Source organism: Ursus americanus, chromosome 29 (genome assembly GCF_024610735.1).
Source record: "Ursus americanus isolate L20-20 chromosome 29, mUrsAme1.1.p, whole genome shotgun sequence".
Classification (NCBI taxonomy): Eukaryota; Metazoa; Chordata; class Mammalia; order Carnivora; family Ursidae; genus Ursus; species Ursus americanus.
This window is the reverse complement of record NC_142155.1, coordinates 9,793,455-9,809,134: the sequence shown is the minus strand read 5'-3', so window position 1 is coordinate 9,809,134 and position 15,680 is coordinate 9,793,455. Positions and strand designations below refer to the sequence as shown.

General features: G+C 44.7%; 1 long non-coding RNA gene across 7 annotated transcripts in view; it reads left to right on the top strand.

Annotated features, from left to right (window-relative positions):
• The window catches only part of LOC123796305 (uncharacterized), a 52,690-nt gene extending 37,486 nt beyond the window's left edge, over window positions 1-15,204 (top strand). For 4 of the 7 annotated variants that reach the window (XR_006780708.2, XR_006780715.2, XR_006780711.2 and 1 more), the window contains one exon: window positions 1,029-2,611. This is a non-coding gene — a long non-coding RNA (uncharacterized LOC123796305). Of the gene's footprint in view, window positions 1-1,028; window positions 2,612-3,128; window positions 7,351-13,699 lie in introns of those variants that run through there. The other 3 variants (XR_006780712.2, XR_006780713.2, XR_015722248.1) reach the window with 3 other exon arrangements.
• Window positions 15,205-15,680: the final 476 nt, after the last annotated feature.

Here is a 15,680-nt window from a genome sequence, read left to right as displayed (position 1 = left end):
GAGTCAGAAGCTTAGCCAACTGAGCCACCCAGGTGCCCCCAAAGATGTGAATATTGAAATGAAAGTATGTACAATGACTAATGGAGTAAAGAGTGCTCAGAGAAACCCCCCAGAGGAGGTACAATGGACCTGAGTCTTGGGGGATGAGTGGAGATGTTCTAATCTAGGCCAAAGGAACAATACATGTAAAGGCAAGATCAGAAAGAGAATGACTTACTCGGCAGGACTGCCTTGCAGGGTGTGGCTAGGGAGCGGCCCCAGATGGGACCGGAAAGGTAAGCAAGGACATCAAATGAAACAGTTGCACCCATAACCAGATATACCAGCTTTGGTCCAGGATAATGTAATTTGAATAGATCGGTTAAATAAAAGTAGGGACATTTCAGGAAGTGTGAGAGAGCTAATTGTGGAGTTTTTAACATTAATTTTAACCTTAAAGACAATTGCCTTTGTTTTATAATGAAAAACTGAGAACACGTATTCAGCTAAATGTGCATTAGGAAGGGCAGGTTCAGTGATCAAAAAAGCTCAGTACTCTGTAGGATGGTGGTAGACAGACTCTACTCTCTTATTTCAGTCATATTCTTTGGATATTGTAACCATAATAAGAAAAAGGACAAAGATCTTAACAAAAGGAGTTTGTTCTCATGGACTAAACAATATAAATCTTCTCCAAGTCTATAGACCTTTGTCCTCTCAGCAGAGGAACCGTGCCATGGGACTGATTTGTTGGATTATCAATATTAGAAAGTTCCCATATTTTTCAAATGTGTATTTAAAGTCTTGAATATCTAGGGTGCCTGGGTGACTCAGTTAAGTGTCTGCCTTCGGCTCGGGTTGTGGCCCCACATCGGGCTCCCTGTTCAGTGGGGAGTCTGCTTCTCCCTCTGCCTCTGCCTGCCACTCCTCCTGGTTGTGCTCTCTCTCTCTCTCATTCTATCTCAAATAAATAAATAAAATTTTTAAAAAAGTCTTGAATATCTAGAGAAAGAGTGATGTTCTAATTGTCTTTTCTTTTGCATTTTTAGTATATGTGTCTTAGTCTACTTGAGCTGCTATCTATAATGGAATACCACAGACTGGACGGCTTATAAACATTGTTTCTCACAATTCTGGAGGCTGTGAAGTCCAAGATCAAGATGCTGGCAGGTTTGGTGTCTGGTGAGAGCCTTCTTTCTGGTTATGTCACATTGCTATGTCTTCACAAGGCCGAAGGGGCGAAGGAGCTCTCTGGGATCTCTTTTACAAGGGCACTGATACCATTCACGGGCTGTTCCTTCATGCCTAATAGCCTCCCAAAGGCCCACCCCTAAATGTCATCACGTTGGAGATGAGGTTCCAAGATATGTATTTTGGAGGGAACACAACCACTCAGTCTATAGTAATATATAGCAAAGCACAGTTCTGCTCTGATCTGTGGCTGTCAGATTTTTCTTACAAACATAGAATTACAACATTCAGAGGAAGTTATGTCTAGCACAAAAAAGAAAGACTGACAGGAGCCCGTCTTGGAGTGGAGGGGAGGTTCTGGTTGTTGGTGAAGGCTTAGAGAGAAACCAGAGTCTTCTGTTCATATGAATTTACTTAATAGTTAACATTTACGAAACATTTATTAAACCAACAATAAGCCAGGTGTGAGGCTTGATGAGGGGGCAGAGAGAAGGCTCCTGCCCTCAGAGAGCTCAAAACTAAGGGTGACAAAAAGTTACAATGAAATATGATAAATAGTTTAGCAGAAGTCACCTCCAAGTGTCCCAGAGATACAGAGAAATAGCATCGGGGATCGAGTGTATGGAGGGTTTGGAGGCAAAAATGTATGCAAGAGATGTTGATACTTGACGTAGGTCTTTTAAAAAGTTATCATTGAAAATGTTTTATGAAATGTTTCAAACATTCAAAAGTACAGAAAATAATGACACGCATATGACTATCACCCAGATTTAACAGATGGTAATATGGGTATCAGCTTATTTTTGGCACTTTTCGATATTTGAAATGTTTCACAAAACAGGAGTTGGATCCTCTACTCGGGCAAGCTCTTTGCAATCAGATGCTGTAGATGTTTGGGGGTGACACCCCTGGCTATAAGCGTTACATCTTAGGAAGCCTTTTGGATCTGCAACCTCATCTGGCCTTCACTCCAGGCCCCAGCAGTGTGCAGGACAAGTATTTGAGGTCTCATTTTGTAAATCAGGAACCAGAGGCACAGAGAGCAGTAAATGATAAAAATAAGTGCTACGGGGGATCCTGGGGGGCTCAGTTGGTTAAACATCTGCCTTCGGCTCAGGTCATGATCCCAGGGTCCTGGGATCGAGTCTCGCATGGGGCTCTTTGCTCAGTGGGGAGCTTCCTTTTTCCTCTCCCTGCCGCTCCCCTGCTTGTGCTCTCTCTCTCTCTCTCTGACAAATGGATAAAACCTTTTAAAAACATTATCGGAGTTTTTCTTTTGTAAGAGAAATCCTAACAGTGAACATTTACAGCGCTTAGCTTACAAGGGGGTTCACATGCCGTTTGGAACGTAAGCCTTCCAAAGCTGTGAGAGGGATACCAAAGGCTCATTTCTGAGAGAAAACGGAGCCTGGCCGAGGCCGCGTGGCCTGGTCCCGCTGCGCGGTGCTGCGCGGTGCTGCGCGGTGCTGCGCGGTGCTGCGCGGTGCTGCGCGGTGCTGCGCGGTGCTGCGCGGTGCTGCGCGGTGCTGCGCGGTGCTGCGCGGTGCTGCGCGGTGCTGCGCGGTGCTGCGCGGTGCTGCGCGGTGCTGCGCGGCACGTCTCTGGCGCTGGAGCTCCACTCTCCCCACCACCCGCGCCGCTGCTTCTCCGCCCACGGTGCGCCGCGGGCATCCTCCGGGCGGGTGGGAGGGTGGCCTGGGTACGGGTAGCCCTGCCTTCCCTCCTTGTGGGACGTGTGCGCTGGGAGCGAACCGGAAGTCGGCTTCGGAGCGCTCAGTCACACGCTGCTGCCGCCTACCAGCGACGCACGCTGACGTGAGCTCAAGAGCGTTTTCATTTCCCGGGGGGGCATTTTCCCCGCCATTTTCCTGGTTGGTGCTCCTCTTCGCTTTATGGCCCTGTGGTTGTGAGTGCTCCCGTCAGTCTTTCTGACCCTTCCTCCCGATTCCTCGCACCAGCAGTTGCCCTAGGACACCGGATCCTATCTTCAGCCCCCTGCCAGGAAAAGCTGCCATATCGCAGTGGAAAGCGTGGCTTCCCAGCTGCCTCCTGGCAAAAGCTCTTGCTTGTCTAGCTTTGGGCCAGACCCAAGGTCTACGGGTTCCAGGAGAGGTGATGAAGGGCTGTGACAAATGCCTGGCCTGGCAGGTGGACAGCTGGAGAGCGCAGGACAGCAGCAGCTGCCCCGGGAAGGGACGTCTGTGCCCCAGATGAGGCCTGTCACTGAACTGACCTGCCTGGTGCGTGAGGCCTGCACAACCACCACCATCTCTGGGGATCTTTACCTCGAATCCACTGGCAGTGGCCACCCCGGTGCCTGGAAGATCTAAGAGATATCTGAAAGAATTAGCTAAAAATCTTTCTTGAGGAGCATCTTGGTAGTGGAGCCTGGGCCTGGGGAAGCCTGCAGACCTGGATCAAGGCTTGGCTCTGATGTTGGGGTGTTCTTGGTGGCTACAGAAAACTGACTTGGTCTGGCTTACACAAAAGAGAAATGTATTATTTTTCATAACCAGAAGTAGGCTGAGCTCTGGGCCCTGTGTGATCAGTGGCTCACTGATGTCATTAAGGACACAAGGTGTTTTCTGTCTGCCCACTCCTACCATCCTTGATGTTGGTGCCATCCTAACACCAGTCGTGCCACTTCCCCTTCATGTGCCAACACGGCTCCCACTAAGGCTGACAGGCCATCAGAGCTACAGACTTCCCTGGTCACTCCCACCACGCAGACAAGTCTCCTGAATAGTGACTGTAAATCTTCTGCTTCAGTCTCCTGGGCCCAGCTGAGGTCTCGAGCCTACACTCCTGGACCAATATTATTGCCTTGGGAATGACACGTCGAAGGGCTCAAACCTGCCTTGCCTGGTATGGGAGCTACTGGCAACATGTGGCTACTGGGCACCTGAAATGTGTCTGGTTTGAATTGAGATATGCTCTAAGTGTAAAATAGTCATGAGATTCCAAACACTTCTGTCTCTGTCTCTCTCTCACAAGTAAACTATCTCTTGAATGTTTTTTATACTGATTACATAGTGAAATAACATTTTGGGTCTATCTGGTTAAAAAATTATTAAAATTAACTCCACCTATTATTTAGTCATTTCTTCATTTATTCAAATGTGGGACTCCATTGACTAAATTTTCAAAAATTTTAATTCCAACCTAGTTAGCATATGGTGTCAGATTAGTTTCAGGTGTACAATATAGTGATTCAAGTCTAGATCCACCTGTTTATTTTTACTTTTTAAATGTGGCTACTGGAAAATTTAAAATGATACATGGCAATGGTCTTCTGTTTCTATTGGGTAGCACTGGCTCAGACAGCTCTGCGTTGACTTCTAGAACTAGAGAGGGACAGATATCTGAATAAAATCGTGGTTCTTTTAGAAGGAAGAAGTCTTTTCTTCTTGAAATAATGCATCATTTTTCTTTGCAGATATTTAACAGCGGATGGATGAAGGGCAAACAATGTGGGGCTATACATTCACTGAGAACTATTTATGTGAAAATGTGCTGTGCTAAGTGTTGTGGGGGAAAAGAAATTGCTGACTGAGTAGGGGAGATAAGATATGTAGGCATGTGAGTGGTGCAGATAATAAAGGCTGTAGGATTTTAGGCTTTGAAGAGAGAGTTTCTGTCTTGTGAGACAATGGAATGCCAGTTTGATCTGAGCCTTGAAGGTAGGTGGGGTGTTAGAAGTCAAGTGGTGAGAGTTGGCTTGGGAGGCATTCTAGGTAAAGGAAAAAGCACAGAGAAAATGCTGAGGCAGGAATGTATAAACTAGGGTTTTTTAGCTTAGCTGAAGCCGAAGGTTAGGGAAAAAGAAGACAGAGTCACACTGCTGAAAGTCTTATACCACTGGGGTGAATCCTAGTAGCAACTTTATTCTGGGAGGCCTGATGCAAACATTTATTAAAGAGGTATGGGCAACAGTAAAACACATCCTTAAGTCACTTGGCACATGAGCTGAATTCACCCAGTGCACATCTCTCCTAGTGCCCCTGTGAAGACTTCACAGGTCAGATAGCATAGTTTCATGCTTGGGGCCATTCTTGCTGGCCAGGGTTTTAATACTGGGCCCCCATCCCATCTGTGCAATATATTAGAGGTGATATTTTGGGCAATTTACTTGACCTTTCTGCCTCAGGTTCTCTATCTGAAAGACGGCATGATAACAATATACTTACTTCATAGGGTTGTTGTGAGGATTAAATGTGTTAATATATATAAAGTTCTTAGAAGACTTGGTGCATGCACAAAGTATGTGCTTTCAAAGTTTGTTAAAAAAAGGGATGCCTGGGTGGCTCAGTCGGTTAAGCGTCTGCCTTCGGCTCAGGTCATGGTCCCAGGGTTCTGGATTCGAGTCCCACATTGGGCTCCTTGCTCAGCAGTTTGCTCGCTTCTCCTTCTGCCTGCTGCTCCCCCTGCTTGTGCCGTCTCTCTCTCTGATAAACAAATAAAATCCTTAAAAAAATATTTATAAAAGTTTGTTAAAAAACCTGGTTGGCTATTGCTGACTACGCATAGCTAGGCAGCTAGAAGAATGCCACTGCTAGAAAAAAAAATCTGTTTTCAAACTTTGCATATATGTAAGTAATAACTATAACTGTGTAGGTATATATAAAGATATAAACTATACACATATGTACATAAAGGTAATGCGCACAGAGAACTCGTGGGAAGAAATAGCAGTGCCAGGTCAGCGTGGCACAGTGAGGCTAGTGCCCCATCCCCTGCAACGCTGGCTAACTCAGCTTTGCTGACGTCCACAGAAATTGTTGCAGCGCTTACAAATAATTTTCAAGTACTTAACAAAAGCCGTGCCACATATACTAACGAGGTCCGAGTGTTCTTAACAAAATAGGGTATTTTTCAAAATGCAGTGCTGAATTGGGCTTTATTTTCTTTTAAAACTGCACCTCCACGTGCTTCACTCTCTCTCTCCTTCCTTTTCACTAGGACAGTGTAAGGGGTGCAGAATGTTTTCTGAATTTGGATAAATTTATGTAAATTGCTCAAGTCCCCCAAGGTGATCCTGTGTGCCTGCTAGTATCCTGGTTTGCCTCCGACGGTTTTTTGTTTGTTTGTTTTCTGTGGTCTGGGGGCCATCACTTTTCCCTCTCAAAAGTCTTGTTTTGAATGGTAAACCCCACGGTCCTCTCATCTACAGGAAAAGAAGAGGCCTTGCATGTATTAGGGTATCTGGGTTTGAGAGTATTAGTGTATGGGGGTTAGCGTGTACTCAGAGGCAGAGAGGGAGTTTAGGGGGGTGACTCTGACTTTGGATAGCGTCCTGGGCTTCTAGGCCGGCGGGAATCCCGGGCAGGGTGCAGGGTGGCCGGGACGCGGGGGTCAGGGCACCGGCCAGCCTCGGTTGGACGCCGAGGCGATGACTCCCTCCTCCAGCACGTCCTTCTGGGTCCTGGTGCCACTCTAGTCCACACTCGGAGCCGGCATACCCCGGAGGAGCTGCGTGGGCTGCCCTGGGGCGCGCAGGAAACGCCCAGGCTGCTTGGCTCTGGCTGGCCCTGGGGGTACTGGTGGGGCTTCGCGGAGATGTTCGCATCCCTTCACATCGCACGCACCGACAAACACGTCGACAATAAAAACCGGGGCATTAAAAGCATTCTATTGATTTTCTAATCTTGGCTGTAGCTGCTATGTTCCTCGAGAGTAACTGAGTCCCGGACGAGAAATCCCGAACTAACACATCCTGTGGTGAACGACTACGTTTTCCACAAATGATCTCCTAACCAACAGGCCTCGGGCCAACTTCATCCCGGAGACCCTGTCCCCCGCTGCAAGGGCAAATTCGTGTCTTGTAAGATCCACGCTGGCCTCCCCCAACTTGAGCGAATCCTTCTTCCCTGATCTGGAAGCAAAGGTTTGCTACGCGGGGCCCTAGTGTCTTTTTTCAGGATAGTTTTCAGACGAGTTAAGAAAACGTGGTTCTGCCCACTCGCCTGGCTGGACCGTGGGAAGGGGGGATGAACAGAACCCTGCACACGTTTTCTGGAAAATTAAGTCTGAAAGGCTTTGCTGTCGGGTCCCATAGCTTCTGTGGATTTTACAAAAATCATCACCATTATACTGTAATCTTAAGAGCTAGTTCTGTATTTTAGGCTAAAAAGCAAAAGAGGGTTAAGAAATAACCACTTTTCTTTTTTCTTTTCTTTTCTTTTCTCTTCTTTCCCCTCCCCTCCCCTCCCCTCCCCTCCCCTCCCCTCTCCTTTTTTTTTAGCGTCCCCGCTGCGGCGAGCTCCGGGCAGCCCCGCGGGTGTAGACGCCGCCTGGGGACCGGTTGAGAGGCCCCGCTGTGACTTTCCATTGTTCGTGAGGCCCGCGCCCGCCGCGCGGCGGGGGCTGAGTCATTGTAAATTCTTCTCTTTGTGTTTTCTCTCGTGAGCGCGCAGAGATGGTTGCTCCAATTGTCATCTTCTTTCCTCGGACAAAAGAAATCTAGTCTTCGATAATTCTGATTCACCAGTCGGCTAAAATATGAGTCAAACCCAAGTTTCCGGAGCGCTATAAATATCTGCTCCACCCTGATGGGAAGTGCCCACGGCTCTTGTTCCGCCGCCAAGCGGCTCCAATCTGGAGGATTCCTCTGGTGTCCGCGGGAAAGCCAGCCGCGCGGTGCGTGGGCAGTGAAGCCGCGGCGGATTCCGCGCTTTCGAAGGAGCATGAGTGTGTGTGTGTGTGTGTGTGTGTGTGTGTGTGTGTGTGTGTGTGTGTGCTTGAAGCATCGGTTCTTTGAAAAAGTATTTATTAAAAATATAGAATCCTTATGATGAAAACGGTAGACATTATCTTGGAGTGAGGGAGTGGAGAACACAGCAGAACTAAGTGGCATCGTCCACAGCGTCTGTTTTTTTGGCAAGTAAATATGGGTCATTTGGCATGGCCTGTGGCCTGACGTGAATATCAACAAGGGCCACTTTGTAGGCCACAGAAATCACTTTATGCCCAGGCTGAGGTGTGAAGTTTGAAGGGTGATGAAGCCAGGGGCAGGGCACTCCAGCTGGTGCCCGAGACCCTGGGTTTGGTGTTGAAAAGCCAGGGGAACAGTCAATTCCTGGCTGATTCCTGAGTGGTTTTTTGTTTGGTTCTTTTTGTTTGTTTGTTTTTTTAACAATGTGTTTGGGGTTTTTTTTCCTGATTGGAAAAAAATCGACTTTTATTTTCAAAAACTTAAATAAAAAAGCTCAAAAGAGAAAAGAAATGTAAGTTGCCAATTATCCCACTCTCCAGAAATAATCACTGTTAACATTGTGGTGCATGTGTTCAGATTTTTTTTTCCTTCCTATGCATGTTTTATTTAAACAAGAGTGGAATCACTCTACTCAGGAGAATTGAAAACATATCCCTACACAAAAACACCTGTATGTGAATGTTCATAGTAGCATTATTCCTAACTGCCAAAAAATGGAAACAATCCAAAATATGTTCATCAACTGATGAATGGATAAGCAAGAAGTGGTATATCCACTTCCATTTTATTTATCCATTTTATTTGGGAATAAAAAGAATAAGGTGCTGATAAACAACAGGGATAAACTTTGAAAACATTATGCTAAGGAAGAAGCCAGACACACAGACCACATATTATGTGATTCCATTTATATAAAATGTCCAGAATAGGCATACTTACAGAGACAGAAAGTAGGTTGGTGGTTGGCAGGGGCTGGAAGGTGGGGAAAGTGGGGAGTGACAGCTAATGTATACTGAGTTTCTTTGTGAGGTGAAGAAATGTTCTGGAATTGGATATGGGACAGTTGCACAAGTCTGCAAATACACTAAAAATTACAGAAGTGTACACTTTTTTTTTTTTTTTAAGATTTTATTTCTTCATTTGAGAGAGAAAGGGAGCGTGCATGGCATGAGGCGGGAGGGGTGGTGGGGGGGGAGAGGCCGACTCCTTGATGATCAGGGAGCCTGACACAGGGCTCGATCCCAGGACTTGGAGATCCTGACCTGAGATGAAGGCAGACACTTAACCATCTGAGCCACTCAGGTGCCCCTGAATTGTACCTTTTATTTTTTTTTTAGTTTTATTTTTTTAAAAAGATTTTATTTATTTATTTGACAGAGAGAGGGAACACAAGCGAGGGGAGTATGAGAGGGAGAAGCAGGCTTCCTGCCAAGCAGGGAGCCCGATGTGGGGCTCGATCCCAGGACCCTGGGATCATGACCTGAGCTGAAGGCAGACGCTTAACGACTGAGCCACCCAGGCGCCCCATTAATTGTACCTTTTAAAAAGGTGGATTTTACATCAATAAAGTTGTCATGAAAAATTAACATAAAATGTAGTTGTGCTGTACCTGGTAATATATTATGAATATTTCTCTAATATTCCCAATAACTACCCTTCTGTAACTTTTTCATTTTTTTTAGTAATCTCTACACCCAATGTGGGGCTCACACTCACAACCCCGAGATCAAGAGTTGCATGCTCTTCCAACTAAGCCAGCCAGGTGCCCCTGACATTTTTTAATTACCAAATTGATGCACGTTTATTGTAAAAAAATTTGAATAATGCAAAATAGTGACAAATAGAAAGTGAAGTATTTCCTCCTCTGCCCAATTTCAACACTTTCAGAGTACTGCTTAAAAATTACTTTTTCTCGGGGCACCTGGGTGGCACAGCGGTTAAGCGTCTACCTTCGGCTCAGGGCGTGATCCCGGCGTTATGGGATCGAGCCCCACATCAGGCTCCTCCGCTATGAGCCTGCTTCTTCCTCTCCCACTCCCCCTGCTTGTGTTCCCTCTCTCGCTGGCTGTCTCTATCTCTGTCGAATAAATAAATAAAATCTTTAAAAAAAAAATTACTTTTTCTCATTCTCTTCTGTTCATAGACATTTATGTTCAGGGCAAGCCCACTGTCTTGTTTTATTTTTAATTTCCCCTTCCCCCATCTGTACTCTCATGCTCCTTTCCTGCATTGTCACCCACTCTAATATGTTTATTGTATATTCTTAGTTATGCAAGTATCCTTGCAAAATATCACATTTTTTTTTAAAGATTTTATTTATTTATTCGACAGAGATAGAGACAGCCAGCGAGAGAGGGAACACAAGCAGGGGGAGTGGGAGAGGAAGAAGCAGGCTCATAGCGGAGGAGCCTGATGTGGGGCTTGATCCCAGAACGCCGGGATCACGCCCTGAGCCGAAGGCAGACGCTTAACTGCTGTGCCACCCAGGCGCCCCAAAATATCACATTTTTTGTATAGGTTTTTAATTTTTGGAAGCGGTATTGTGTTGTAAGTCTTCTTACTCAACACTTTTGAGGTCTTGGCGTGTTCCTGAGTGTTCTTATTTCATGGTAGACATCCACCACATTTAACTTAGGTTTCCCTAATGAGGGACACCTAGGTCGCCTCTAACTGTGTCACAATAAAGTGTGGTGTATATGCTCCCTTACGTATGAGCAAGAATTGTTCTTTGACGTATACTCAGTGTGGGGCATTATACAGGGTCAAAGGACATATTCTTATGCAAGTACAAACTTTTCCCTTTCTGGAATAGATATGCCAGTTTATATTCTCTCTGCTCTCCTTATGGGCACGAATTTTCATCTCCCCACATCCTTTGCTAACACCTGGTAGCATCAAACTTTCTAATTTTTGCGAATCTGGTGGATCTAAAGTAATATCGCATTATAGTTTTAGTTTACATTTCTGTTTATTTCTATAATTACTAGGGAGTTTGATCATCTGTTCATGTACTTGTTTGACATCTAGTCCTCTGTTAAGTGAACGGTCTATTCATTGTTTGCTCATTTTTCTCTTGGGTTTTCGGACTTTTTCTTGTTGACCTGCAGGAGCTCTTTGAATATTCTAGATATTAATCTCCTGTACTGACAAGATGTTGCAATCTCTCCCCTGGTCTGTCATCCATTTACTTTGGTATCTTCTGCTGAACACAAGTACTTATTGTGAAATCCATCTAATTTTGCCACATTTCTAGTCTCTAAAGATATTTTCCAATCTTTTTTCTATTTAGCTCCTAATTTTACATTGCTACTATTAACAAATCTTTTCTATATATTTATCAACACATATATAATTTGGCAACAAAAATAGGATAAAACAATGTATATTGTTAGATAACTCTTTTTCATCCTCCAACAAAATGTATGGACTTTTCTGTATTTCTATTCAGATCTTTCTCACTTTTTAATGACTGCATAGTATTTTCTTCTATGAATGTACCCCAACTTATTTAGCAATTTCCTTATTGATGGAAAATTGACAGTATTAAAAAAAATGCTTAGTGCTTGTTCAAGTATTTTTTAGACTAGATTACCCTAAGTAGAATTGCCAGTTCATTGAATATACTTATTTAATTTTGACCTACAAATTACTTTACAAAAATGTTGTAATGTTTTTTATGCCCATCAACAGTGTTCAAACATGATTTCCAATGGAGACAGCATAGCATAGGAGTAAAGAGAGTCTGTTATAACATCAGAGAAACCTGGTTTGAATCTTATTTCTGCCACTTTTGTGTGACTTTCTCAGTTTCCTTATCTGTAAATGGTGGCTCTGATGCCTACCCCATAGGGCTGTGGGGAGAAATCAATCAACATTAAATGTAGAGTCCTAATACAGTATCAGACACCAATTCTCTACTCTGGGAAATTTAGAAAATATTGTTATTTTTAATACTAGATGCTTCTATACCCAATTTTGAACACGTCTTCACTATTTCCTCAACTAATTTAGTTTTTATTCAGTTGGCAATCTCACTCCTGTTCAATCTATTCCACCCTCTTCCTCTTCTTTCCAATCTCCTCAGACTTCCATTGGAAGAATGGGGGACTCAGAAGATTGAATAATGTGTACCTCATGTCTGCCCACTCTTCTGGTCAGTCTAAACCTGGTGAGAGAAAATCACCATTGTTCCTCATCAGCCTCATTAAATTCTGTTTTATTGTGTGGGTTAAAACGCAAGGGCAGAAAGAAGGTCTGGTATTTGAGAGACCCTTCCAGAAAGAACAGAGGCCAGGGGCATGGGCAGTGGCTCTGCAGCTGTGATTCTGGCTAACAGCAAAGACTAAAAATGGGTGACGGTTAGAGCCCTCCCCTGGGAGGGGAGCCTGTCACAGAGGCAGGAAGTGAGGAAGATGTGGGAGGAGAGGTATAGAAAACACAAGGTGAGGTTTTTGGACTTATTTTTCTCTCCTGCATTCTTTTTTTTTTTTTAAATATTTTATTTATTTATTTGATAGAAAGAGAGAGACAGCCAGAGAGAGAGGGAACACAAGCAGGGGGAGAGGGAGAGGAAGAAGCAGGCTCCCAGCAGAGGAACCTGATGTGGGGCTCGATCCCAGCACGCTGGGATCAGGCCCTGAGCCAAAGGCAGACGATTAACGACTGAGCCACCCAGGCGCTCCTCTCTCCTGCATTCTGAACTTTCACTTCCCAGTGGGAACCGAGATCCCCCAGTTCTTGCTTCCCATCCCATAATTTGAAATAGCAAGGTTTATGGAACCAAGACTGGAATATCAACAGCTCTTCTGAAGGGAATCTCTTTTTCAGTAACAGCACAGAGTGGGAGTTTTGGTCTGTTGCACCACACCATGTCCCAGTCATTGCAAATCTCAAACTAGTATGTCAGTAGAAATCATGCGTTCAAGTGTTTTCACAGAAGCAACTGAATTGTGCCTTGGCATGCTTAGGTTTATAGGAAACATTGAAAAAAATTCATAGTCCTATAGAACAAATAGAGAATAATTAAATAGTCCCTAATATCATACATGGAGAGAAGCTAATGATACAATAGGTTCCCAACTGGAGTTGCTTTGAGGCAGGGCTAATTTTATAACTAGGGAGAAGGTGAAAATCTTAAGTGTGCCCTTATGCACAAGGCTTCTTAAAGGATCTTTGCAATTAATAAGAAACGATTTTGGGGGCTCCTGGGTGGCTCAGTTGGTTAGGCATCCAGCTCTTGATTTCCTTTCAGGTCATGATCTCAGGGTTGTGAGATGAAGCCCCACGTCCGGCTCTTCGCTGGGCATGGAGCCTGCTTGAGATTCTGAGATTCTCTCTCTCCCTCTGCCCTTCTCCACTTGTGCTGTCTCTAAAAAAAAAAAAAAAAAGAAGAAGAACGAGTTTTGTGGGGCGCCTGGGTGGCTCCGTTGTTAAGCCTCTGCCTTCAGCTCAGGTCATAATCCCAGAGTCCTGGGATTGAGTCCCACATCCGGCTCCCTGCTTGGCGGGAAACCTGCTTCTCCCTCTCCCACTCCCCCTGCTGGTGTTCTCTCTCTCGCTGTGTCTCTCTCTGTCCAATAAAGAAATAAAATCTTAAAAAAAAAAAAAAAAAAAAAAAAAGAACTAGTTTTGTCCTTCAAATAATAATTTGATTCTGTGCTAGAGACAGAGAGTAAGGAAGACCTCTCCATTAACAGAGAGTGTCTCTGATCCCGGCTTTAACTAGGGCTCGTCCCTGCATTTGCCAGGTGGGTGTATTAAGTGGGGGAGGTATGGGACAGTGCGATACAAATGCTCTCTCTCTGCGCTGCTCTGTAGCTGGCGACGATGGCAAAGAGAATCCCGTGAATGCCCCGGATCAGCTTCCTGCCGTGGATGATGGAACGATTCAAAGCATCGCAGACATCTGAAGTGGCTTCTCGGTGTTAAAAAACCCCTGCATTATAACAGACACTGTGTGGGTGATTATTTATCCAACACGCACACTCGAATTTCCTGTCACGGCATCCCGTTACTTCACGCAGAGCAGTTCTCGAGCGTGAGAAAGACCAGACTGCGTATCCCACCCAGATCACCTTCAATCTGGACCCAAGTCCTGAGGCAGCTCAAGTTTCAGACTGTGGAGTGAGTGTGAAGTCGTTGACACACTTAGAACCGGGGCTATTGGTGGTGCTCTGCCGGAAGACGGGGGTCAGTGTGCACGCTTGATGCTGGGAGGCCGTGACTGTTTTGAAATGCCGGCTCATTTCAGCTGCTTCTGCCAAGAAGAGCACTTCAGGAAAAGATTTAATGCGATATTTGAGAGGGTAGGGCTCCCCCTGCCTGAAGCGCGGCCTCTCCTGACTTGAAGGCCTGTGAGGGAAAACAGGTCGTTGAAATACTTTTCAGCTCCGTTGTGCAATAATGGCTTCTCGCTTTACCAGCACAGGACTGCCAATGACGTGGAACTTCTAAGTTTCCTCCTCCTCCAACATCAAGATAAAGTGAAAGTAAACAGGCGCTTGGAAAATTACTAGTGTTTTTCCTCATCAGAGCACATGAAAAAGGGTGGCAGAGAATTTGTGACATGTCATTTGTCTTCCATATTGGGTGTCCTCACAGCTTTCTATAGCAGGAGCTTCTAGAAAGTGCTTTCTATATTACTCTCTGAGAGCACAAACTTTTACATTTGGCTTTTCTGCTTATGGTTGCTCTAAAAGGCAGAGGCATCTGAAAAGGCTTTGTGATCCATCTTCATTTACATTTCTATGAGGGAGATAATGTATTCTTTTGCCGAAATAAGACATTTACCTCAGGTCTATTCATCTGAGGCAATAACCGGTGCTTTTCCAGAGGGGAACCAGGCCACTTCCTCTGGCACTCTTCCTGCCTCCTCAATACTCCTATCGATATTTTCCTGTTCAGGGAATTTTATTTAGGACAGCAATAAACTGCCCTTAGAGAAGAGATTCTTTACTTTGCACCAGGGTCAAATTCAAACCTCTCTTATTTCTGATTTCTTGAAAATGAAACACAGGCTGAAAGCACGAGGGACATGATGATGGTTACTACAGATCTGCTGACTTCAGTCTCTGCCTCTGCGTCTTTCCTAACTCTGATTCTCAAGGTCGGCTGGCACACTTACCCCCACTGGATTTGATTGTTGGGTAGATAATGATGTTTTTACACGAAAGGTTTCAAAGGCTGGAACCTATGAAGGAAGATGTTGGGTAAATTAGAACGGGAGGTCGATGAGAGAAGGATTTGCTTTTCTTCTTGTATCCCGGGTGCAAAGAACAAAGTCTGGCTCGTAATGAATGCTCAATAAATATTTGTTGCATTAACTGAGAGAAGTATTTTGTTTATCTAGAACTAAGCTATTCTCAAATACTTTCAAAACCATTTACCAATGACTGCTACTTAAACTCATTTTGAGGCTAGCATATCATTTCTTCATTAAAAGGTGTTGTTGTTGGCACATTTAACTTTTTTTTTTTTGAGAAAAGAACAATACAGGAGATGAAGAATTCAGTATATAGTCCATTTAACCAAAGGGTGATTTACTCAATATTTATTAAGCAAGTGAAATATTGAGACCAAGCACGCATTGTTATGAGGGAGACCATGCTGAGATGAATCAGATGTACCTTGCCCTCAAGGTGCTTTCAATGATCTAATAGGGAGATTGGCCACAGATGCATTCATACGTGTTATACAGAAAAGGCCATGGAGAAGAAAGGGGTCCAGGGAGTCTCACTGAGCTCCAGGAAGGTCTGCAGGGAAGGAAAGGACTGTGTCAAATGCTTATCTGTATCTTTAT